At 42.1% G+C, this 10594-nt stretch overlaps 1 protein-coding gene across 1 annotated transcript in view; it reads right to left on the reverse strand.

Moving 5' to 3' along the window:
• Positions 1-10594, reverse strand: part of TRPC5 (transient receptor potential cation channel, subfamily C, member 5) — a 120000-nt gene that overhangs the window by 74357 nt on the left and 35049 nt on the right. The gene's annotated exons all lie outside the window — the stretch shown is intronic.

Below are 10594 nucleotides of genomic sequence, written 5' to 3' on the forward strand. Positions count from 1 at the left end.
TTTTTTTTTTTTTTTTGTCTTTTTCGTGACCGGTAAGGGGATCGCAACCCTTGGTGTGGTGTCGCCCACACCGCCCTCAGCCAGTGAGCGTGCCAGCCATTCCTATATAGGATCCGAACCGGCAGCGGGAGCGTCGCTGCACTCCCAGTGCCGCACTCTCCCGAGTGTGCCACGGGCTCGGCCCTTTGACAGTTTTTTTTAATTGAAACATAATTGATGATACATATTTGTGAGGTAGAGATTCGAATATCAATACCTGTGTACAATGAGTAGTGATCAAATCAGGATAATTAGTACACTCATGTTTACAAAAAATAATCAATTTTTGTGACCTTTAACCAAATTCTTGCTAATCCTTCTCCCCCACCCCCTTTCCCACCTCTAATAACTGCAGTTCTGTTCTCTTTTATTGAAAGTTCAACGTATTATTGTAATTGTTGTTTCTTTCTCTTTCTTTCTTTTTGTTTTTTTGTTCTTTCTTTTTTTAGCACCCATTTATGAGTGAGGACATGCAGTATTTCTCTTTCTGTGTCTGGCTTATTTCACTCAACACAAATTTCTCTAAGTTCATCCATGTTGTTGCAAATGGCAGAATTTCATTATTTTTTATGTTTGAATGGTATTCCATTGAGTATATATACCACAGTTTCCTTATCTATTTGTCTGTCAGTGGACATTTAGGTTGGTTCCAACTCTTGGCTATGGTTAAGTGGAGCTGTTATAAACATGGGAGTGCAGGAATCCTTTCAACATGATGATTTCCATTCCTTTGGGTGTACACCCAGCAGTGGAACTGCTGGATCCTATGGCAGTTCTATCTGTAGTTGTTTGAGAAACCTCCATACAGTTTTCCGTAATGGCTGCATCAATTTACAGTCCCACCAACAGTGTAGGAGGGTTCCCTTTTTTCCGTATCCTCACCAGCATTTGTTATTTTCTTTTTGATAATAGCTAGTCTAACTGGTGTGAGATGGTATCTCAATTTGGTTTGACTTGCATTTCCATGATGCTTAGTGATGATGAACATTTTTCATTTGTCTGTTGGCCATTTGTATGTCTTCCTTTGAGAAATGCCTATTCAGCTCCTTAGCTCATTTTTAAATCGAGTTACTTGTTTTCTTACTGTTAAGTTGTTTGAGTTCTTTTTATATTCTGGATATTAATCCCTTGTTGGATGCATAGTTGGCAAATATTTTCTCCCATGCTGTAGGATGTCTCTTTGCTCTGTTAATTGTTTCTTTTGCTGTGCAGAAGCTTTTTAGTTTGACCTAATACAATTTATTTTTCCTTTTGTTGTCTGTGCTTTTGGGGTCTTATTCATAAAGTCTTTGCCCAGTCCTACATCCTGAACTGTTTCCCCTGTTGTTTTCTTTTAGGACTTTTATAGTTTCAGGTCTTATATTTAAGTCTTTCATCCATTTTGAGTTGATTTTGATATATGGTGAGAAGTATGGATCTAGTTTCATTCTTTTACATATGGATGTCCAATTTTCCCAGCACCACTTATTGAAGAGGCAGTCTTTTCCCCAATGTATGTTCTTGCTGCCTTTGTCAAAGATCAGTTGGCTGTAAGTATGTAGGTTGATTTCTGGGTTCTCTATTCCGTTCCATTGGTCCATCGGTCAATGTGTCTGTTTTTATGCCAGTATCATGTTGTTTGGGTTAGTATAGCTTTGTAGTATAATATGAAGTCAGGTACTGTTTTGCCTCTGGCTTTATTCATTTATTTTTTTTGCTCAGGATTGCTTTGTCTATTTGGGATCTTTTGTTTGTCCATATGAATGTGAGGATTGTTTTTCCTATTTCTGTGAAGAATGTCATTAGTATTTTGATGGGGATTGCATTAAATCTGTAGATTGCTTTGGGTAGTATGGACATTTTCACAGTGTTAATTCTTCCAATCCAAGAGCGTGGAATGTCTTTCCACCTTCTGTGCATGCAGTGGGCAGGCTGTCTGGGTGCTTTTCCCAGCCTGTGCATCCCTGGTTTTGGCTGGCGGCACTGGGTCCTGCCTTCTTTTAAAATGTTTTTTAATGATGATATTCATTTTTTGCTGGTGTCCTTCTGACCACATGACCATTTGCCTAGCTCTTTCCTATTGCTATTCTGTCATTTCGGGCCTTGCCCATCACATCTGACCTTGCCTTGTGTATGTATGAGATTATTTTTAACCTAGGCTTCAACTTGTGGCTGTGCAAACCCTCCTCTGGTTTTATTTGTAGAATAAGAACAAGGTCAAGGGCTATGCCTATATGTGCCTGCCCTCATATTCCCTGTACTCAAGATGATATCTAGCACACAGTAGGTTATCAGTAAATATTTGTGGGTTGAATGAATGAATGCATAAACTCCCTGATCTTTGTGCCCCAGGTCAGTTCTTTTGACCTACTGCTGCACACAGCCTAACGTAAGGAGTGGTTACCTCCTACTGGAACAGGCCTTGTTCAGGTACTATCCTGTGAACAGAGGTACTTTTGCCCTGGATAGTACATACAAATTTCAGTTAGTCCATGCAGGGTTGATACTGAGTCATTCTGTACTTGAAGATAATAGGACTGTACTGGCCTATGTAAGTTTAACTTAAAACTTGACACAGATGACAAAAATGATTACTTGGGCTGAAGTGAACTCCCAATATGGAATAAATCAAATGCATCTCACTAAAACATGAATGTATACAAATACTCCCAAACCAAATAATATAACAGATGTTTGGAACCAATTATAGTCTTTTATTGGTAGGAATCCATGAAACCGCTAGGCAGAAATGATAGCTCATTCTCTGGTCTGGATCTATCATCCTGTTCTTCAGTCATCAACTGAAGACTTTAGTATTCTATAACAGGCCAAGCCAGCATACATCATCCTGGCTTCTTCCTCACATTAGTACAGATAAACTGTGGAGAGTTCACAGGGTCTAAAAATGCTCAGGGTTCTGCCTTGTAAAGCTTATACTCTCTTTACTGCAATTCTAGTGCCTTAGCTAACTCTCTTCTGAACTGCCAGTTGCAGTTTGTGCGCAAAAACTGTAGCTCTCATCTCCTGTACTTGGGAACATGTTCTTCTGAGTCTGTTACAATCTTGTTACAAAGTATAAGTGACCTGGAATTAGTTGTACAGGCCATCTAGATTGGGTGAAAGGCAAATATACTTCCAGGGAGAGTGTGACCTAGAAAAGTATCCCCTGGTTTCTTGGGGGGGCGTCTATTCGGTGATCGCTTCCTGTGTTACATTATAAATACAACTTGTTGCAATGAGGCTAGAGGCAGTCTGCTTCCTGCTGCAGTGGGGTAAGGTGAGGGTTATGGCCTTTCGCTTTGTATGATACAGAGAGCAGCCTGAAACTGCATAACTGAGGTAATATCAGGTACAAACTGGGGAAGGTGAGGGCTAGAAATAGTATATGATTGAGGTTATACTTACTAAAGAGTAACTGAAACTTAGTCAAGGCCTGACTAGTGCTTAATTAAGGAAAGGCCAGGGCCAAAGCTTTGTTAAGGCCTAGCCAGTACCTCAGGTAAGATAAGGCCCAGCTGTAGCTTGAGCCCAGTTATGCTCTAGTCACGGACTTGGCCAAGTTAAGGTCTAGCCAGATTCTAAGCCTAGTTAAGACCTAGCTCAGTTAAAGCTTCATCAGCCCAATTAAGGCCTAGTCAGGGCTCATTTAATTCTAAGTCAGGCCAAGTTTGGACCCAGTCAAGGTACAGCTCAGGTTCAGTCAGAGCCTAAGACTTTTTAAAAAAATTTTATATATATATTTTTTTATTTTATTTTTATTTTTATTTTTTTTTAGCCTAAGACTTTTTTTTTCCTTTTTGTCTTTTTTACTGACCGGTAACGGGATCGCAACCCTCAGTGCTGCGCCTGCACAGCGCTCAGCCAGCGAGCGGGAACCGGTCTCCACATGGGATCCGAACCCTCAGCGGGAGCGCTGCCGCGCTCCCAAGCGGTGCACTCTCCCATGCACCACCGGGCCGGCCCTAGCCTAAGACTTTTTTTTTCCTTTTTGTCTTTTTTACTGACCGGTAACGGGATCGCAACCCTCAGTGCTGCGCCTGCACAGCGCTCAGCCAGCGAGCGGGAACCGGTCTCCACATGGGATCCGAACCCTCAGCGGGAGCGCTGCCGCGCTCCCAAGCGGTGCACTCTCCCATGCACCACCGGGCCGGCCCTAGCCTAAGACTTTTTAAACTCTAGCCAGGATCTAAGACTAGATAGGTTCTAGTCAGAGTCCAGTGAAAGTATAGCAAGGGCCTGAGGCTAGTTAAGGGCTATTTTACATGGTTAAGGCTGAGCCAGTCCACTTAAGGCCTAGCCAGGGCCAAAGCTCAGTTAAAGCTTCATCAGCTCCATTAAGGTTTAGTCAGGGCAGTTAAGACCTAGTCAAGGCTCACTTAAGTATTAGTCAGGGCTCAGTTTGGGTCCAATCAAGGTTCAGTTCAGGTCCAGTCAGAGCCTAAGACTTATTAAGGTCTAGTCAAAACCTAAGATTAGATAAGACCTGGTAAGAATCTAGTGAAAGCGTAGCAAGTGCCTTAGACTAGGTAAGGGCCAGTTAAACCAGTTAAGGCTGAGCCAGTCACTTGAGGCCTACCTGGGGCCAAAACTTAGTTAAGGCATCAGCATTACATTTATGCATGGTTAGGGCACAGTTGAGCCTTAGTCAGGGTTCAGTTCAGGATAAGTCACAGCCTAAGCCTTGTTAAAATCTAGTCAGGTCCTAAGATTAGATAAGGTCTAGTCAGGGTCTAGTGAAAGTACAGCAATGGCTGGAGACTAGTTAAAGGGTATTCAACCCAATTAAGGCTGAGCCAGTCACTTAAGGCCTAGCCAGGGACAAAGCTCAGTTAAAGCTTCAACAGCCCAGTGAAGGCCTAGTCAGCCCAATAAAGACCCAGTCAGGGCTCAGTTCATTTCCAGTCAGAGCCTAAGATTTGTTAAGGTCTAGTCAGAAACTAAGATTAGATAAGGCCTAGTCAGAATTTAGTGAAAGTATAGCAAGGACCTGAGACTAGTTAAGGACTACTTAACCCAGTTAAGGCCGAGTCAGTCCACTTAAGAACTAGCCAGATTCAAAGTGCAGTTAAAGCTTTATGGGCACAGCTAAGGACTAGTTAGCACAGTTAAAGGCTAGTCAGATCTCATTTGGGGGTATTGGGGGCTTGGTTCAGGCCTAGTTAGAGTTTAGTTCAGGCTAAGTCAGAGCCTGAGAATGATTAAAATCTAGTAGGATCTAAGTTTAGATAAAGTCTAGTCAGAGTCTAGTGAAAGGATAGAAAGGGACTGAGACTAGTATTAGGCTAGTTAATCCAGTTAAGGCATAGCAAGTCCACTTAAGGCCTAGCCTCAGCCAAAGTCAGTTAAAGGTTTATCGGCCAAATTAAGGCCTACTTAGGACAGTTAAGGCCTAGTCAGGGCTCATTTGAGTCTAAGTCAAGGCTTAGTTCAGGCCCAGTCAGTGTTTAGTTCAGGTTCAGTCAGAGCCTAAGACTTGTTAAAATTTAGTCAAATCCTAAGTTTAGATAAGGTGTAGTCAGAGTCTAGTGAAAGTACAGAAAGGGCCAAGTCTAGTTAACACATTTAAGGCTACCCAGGGACAAAGTTCAGTTGAGGGCTTATTTGAGGCTTAGTCAGGGCTCAGTTCAGGCCCAGTCAGGGTTTAGTTCACATCCATTCAGAGGATAAGAGTTGTTAAGGTCTAGTCAGAACCTAAGATTAGATAAGGTCTAGTCGGAGTCTAGTGAAAGTATAGCAAGGGCTTTAGACTAGTAAAGGGCTAGTTAACCCAGTTAAGTCCTAGTCAGTGCACTTAAACCAAATCCTGGGCTAAAGCTCAATTAAAGCTTCGTCAGTCCTGTTAAATTTTAGGACACAGTTGAGGCTTAGTCAGGGTTCAGTTCAGGATCAGTCAGAGCCTAAGCCTTGTTAAAAATCTAGTCAGGACCTAAGATTAGAAGGTCTAGTCAGGGTCTAGTGAAAGTGCAGCAATAGCCATAGACTAGTTAGGGGCTAGTTAACCCAATTAAGGCTTAGCCAGGGCCGAAGCTCAGTTAAATCTTCATCAGCCCAGTGAAGGCCCGGTCAGGCCTTAGTTGAGGCTTAGTCTATGCACAGTTGAAGTTTAGTCAGGGTTTAATTCAGGTCCAGTCAGAATTTAAGCTTGTTAAGTTCCAGTCTTGATCTAAGTTTAGATAAGGCCTAATCGGAATCTAGTTAAAGTATAGCAAAGGCATGAGACTAGTTGAGGGATAGTTAACCGACTTAAGGCCTACTCAGTGCGCTTAAGGCCTAGCAGGGCCAAAGTCCAGTTAAAGCTTCCTCAGTCCAGTTAAGACCTAGTCAGCCCAGTTTAGGCCTCTCTAGGGCTCAGTTGACATTTAATCAAAGCTCAGCGAGGCTCAGTCAGGGTTCAGTTCAGGCCTATTCGGAGTCTAAGACATGTTAAGGCTTAGCCATCCCTATTAAGGCTTGACTATGGTTCAAACATAGTTTAGAACCCAGTGAAGCCCTAGCCAGGGCCAATACCTTGTTAAGATCTAGTCGAAGTCTAGTTAAGGCCTTGCTGGGGCCTAAATCTAGAGAAGGCATAGCTAGAATCTACTTAAGGCTTAACCAGTTACTAGCCTATTATAGTCTTCATAGACATGTTGAGGTGAAGTGAGAGCCTAAATCTAGTTAAGGCCTAGTCATCTCAGTTAAGTGCTATTCATCCGAATTAAAGGTTAGCTAGAACATAATGCTTGTTAAGGCTTTGCCAGCCCATTTAAGTCCTAGTCAGGGACTAAGCCTGTTTAAGTCCTAGATAAAGCATAGTGATGGCCTATCTAGGGCTTAAGTCTAGAGAAGGCCCTGTCAGAGTTTAGTTAAGGCATAGGCTGGACCTATTTAAAGCCTAGTCAGGGCCTAAGTCTAGTAAAGGTCTGAATAGACTTTAGTTAAGTATAGCTAGGACCTAAGCCTACTTAGGGCCTAGACATTCTAGTTAAGGTCTAGCCAGCCCAGTTAAGGCCTAGCCAGGGCCAAAACCTAGTTAATACTTAGTCAGAGTCTAGTTAAGCCAAATACTGGGCCCAGTTATAGTCTAGCCAGGATTAAGCCTAGTTAAGTCCTAGTCAGAGCCCAGTTAGCTTAGCCAAGGACTATGCCTAGTTAACATCTAATTGGAATCTAGTTAAGGCCTTGCCAGGACCTATATGTAGAGAAGGCTTATTCAGAGTCTAATTTAAGTTATAGCAAGGACCTCAGCCCATTTAAGGCCTATTAAGGTCTAGAAGGTGCGAAGCTTAGTTAAGTCCTAGTCAGAGCCTAGTTAAGGCCTAGCCAAAGCCTAAGCCTAATTAATGCCTAGTCAGAGTCTAGCTAAGGCAAAGCTAGGGCTAGTTAAGGCTTTGTCATCCCAGTTAAGAACTAGTCAGGGTCTTGGCCTAGTTAGGGGCTGGTTAAGGCTAAGTGTATCCAACTCATCCTGGCCATACAGTTAGTAAGTGTCAGAGGTAGAGTTTAAATCTATGTTTGAACCCAAAAGCTACACTTTTTTCTAACTAAAGTAATGGTACATCTCCCCCTAATTAAACATTGTGTTAATCACAGAAGCAATACTTGCTCAAGCTATATTTCTCATCAGGAAAGCAAGTCACAGCAAGCTTAAGTGATCTGCTAAGGTAAGAAAACTTTTAGACTTGAACCCGGACTCTTTGCTTCCAAAGCCCATACTCTCCTCCTTAAAAAATGTCTCTTTCCTCCATCCTTCCTACTTCTCCAATGTTAAATACTTCAGTATACGCCTGCATAGCAGAGGTTGTTGTACCTTCATGTCCCAGTGACGTTTGCATTCATGTATTATCTAAAGTCTTCCAAGCATTTGGTAGATTGTGCTTGCATCAAGCTTCTGTTTTCAGCCTGAGGATTATTTATTGAACTGATGCTTGCTGTTTCATTAGGGAATATTTATTGAGCCTGGCAGCAGAGCTGACTAGGTAGTAGAGTCAAGCCTCAACCACTCAATGTGCTGTGATCTGGAAAAGAGAGTTCTAACAAGGGCATTGGAGACAAACCTTGTCTACTTAGTAATTCTTGTGAGGGTTACTAGACACATTCCTGGTATAATGACATTTTGGAGGCCAGGGAAATAGATCAAGGCCACCCTCTCTAGTACTGTGGATTCAGCTGCCAGAAGGCACTGAGGACTTGGCTTACCTTTCCCTGGCTGTGTCATTTCTGTCACCTCCTGTGAGATTAACAGGGGTGACAGGCATCTCTATTAAGAAGTCTGCATGTAAGTATAGCTGTATCTTCCAGTGTGTTATCCTGAGGACAAAATAGTTGCCTCCCCTGCAGGATACTGCAGTGTCTGGATTAGATGCCAATGGTAGCAGTATGCCAAGCATGAGATATCCTGTTCTTCCCTGCCAAGCAAACACCAGCTTCCTCTTTAGTGGCACATGTAAAGGGACGGTCTCCACTCTTCTTATGTGGCAGTGACAGTGGGGAAGAGCTTTCAACATGGGCAATTTAGTGGCTTAGATGGTAGCACAGTAGAAGAGGCCACTGAGATGTACTTTAGGTTGCAGATGCCTTCTTGGACTGTAAATTCCCTCTTTGTGCTGTTATATTGTTTTGGAGAACTGGTTTAATGTGTAATGCAAGATGAAGGCAGAACTTGTTAGGAAGAAACGAATGATTTATTCCACTGAGTAGCTGGGATATGCAAATGTTCCTTTCTTTCTTGGAGAGAGTGCCATTTGGGAATCATTTCCTTTGATATTCACAAGGCGATTCCCCACACAAACTCAGGTCTTTACATGACTTCATATATTTGTATTCCCATGTGCTGGTGAAATACTTTAAGCTTTGAGGTGCTGGCTCAAGGACACGAACAGGGCATGTCTCTGTCCTAACAAAGAATCTGGAAGGCCTTTCCTTGAGGACTAGAGCTTTACAGTAAAATGTTAGATGCTATGAAAAGAGAGTACAGAACTACGTTCCTGGTTCTACCACATTCCAGCTGTGTGACGTTGGGTAGCTATGTGACATTTTGCCTCTTTGGATTTTGATTTTCCTGAGTGTAAAATAGAGATAATAAACTCTGTGTTGCCATACCCACCTCACATGGTAATTCTGAAAATCAAATAAGATACCATGTGAAAGCACTAGAAAAAGTATAAAAAGCTATAAAATGTAAGGAATTATTAGTCCTATTATTCATTCAGCAAATATTTATTGAATACCTACTATGTGGTAGACACTGTTCTTACACTTAGAAAAAAACAGAGATCCCTGCCTTCATGGAGCATAACGTTCTAGATAGTGGAGCCAGAATATAAATGATGTTCATAACAAAGAAGTAAACCATATAATATCTGTAGAAAGTGGTAAGTTCTAAGAAAAATGAAAAAAAGAAAAATGAAAAAGTAGAGCAGAGTAAGGATTCAGGAGTACGAGGTTGGGAGGGGGAGGTTCGATTTAATTTAAAAAAATTGTTGTTAGTACTGTTATTATTATTGTTGTTGTTGTTGTTGTTATTATTATTATTATTATTATTATTAGTGGTTGGTCAGTACAGGGACTGAAACATAGACCAGAAGTTCAGTTTTTAAAATGTGGTAAGTAAAGCCCTCATTGAGAAGGCACAATAGAAGCAAAGAGTCTGAAGGAGGTGAGGGATTTAGCTATTCACATATCCCAGTCAAGACCATTCCAGGCATAAGAAATAGCCAGTGCTAAGTGCCTAAAGAGGGAGAGTGCCTGGTGAATCTGAGGAATGACAAAGTGGCCAGAGTGGCTGGAACAGAGGGAAGGGAAAATAGAAGATGAAGTATGAAGTGGCATATTATAGAGGACCATGTAAGCCACTATAAGGACTTAGGTTTTACTCTGAAGGAAATGTCACCAGCAGAGGGTTTTAAATGGAGGAGTGACATAATTTGACGTCCATTATAAAGGGATCACTCTGGCTGTTGTGTTGAGAACAGACTGTAGTGAAGGAAGGCAAAGGGAATCCTGTTAGGAGGCTGTTGAAATAAGGTGGCTTATAATGCCAAATGATTAGATTGTGAATATGTTTTGAATGTGGAGCCAATGGTATATCCTGGTGGATTGGCTGTGGGTTGTGGGCAAAAGAAGAGTCAGATAAACCTAAGATTTTATACTCTGAGCAGTTATAAAATCTACTGAGAAGGGGAAAGCTGTAGGTGGAGTAGGCTTTGAAGGGAAGACTAAGGATCCAGTTTTGGACATACTGAGTTTTAGAGATCAGAAATCAATGTGAAGGCAATTAGATACACAAGTATGGGATTCTGAGAAAGGTCTGAGCTGGCTAAATAAATTTGGGAGTCATCTGCATATAGATGTTATTTATAGCCTGTATGAGATCACCAAGACAGTGCAATAGATGAAGAGGAAGACTTGGAGAGTGATCAACCGTGTCAAATGCTGCTTATAGGATGAAGACTAAGAATTAACAATTGGGTTTATAGGGCCGGCCCGGTGGTGCACTGCTACAGTGCGCCACTTGGGAAATGCGGCGGCGCTCCCGCCGAGGGTTCGGATCCCACATACAGACCGGTTCCCGCTCACTGGCTGAGCGAGGGGCAGG

The sequence above is a fragment of the Galeopterus variegatus genome, unplaced genomic scaffold, assembly GCF_000696425.1.
Source record: "Galeopterus variegatus unplaced genomic scaffold, G_variegatus-3.0.2 Scaffold1599, whole genome shotgun sequence".
NCBI classification, from domain to species: domain Eukaryota; kingdom Metazoa; phylum Chordata; class Mammalia; order Dermoptera; family Cynocephalidae; genus Galeopterus; species Galeopterus variegatus.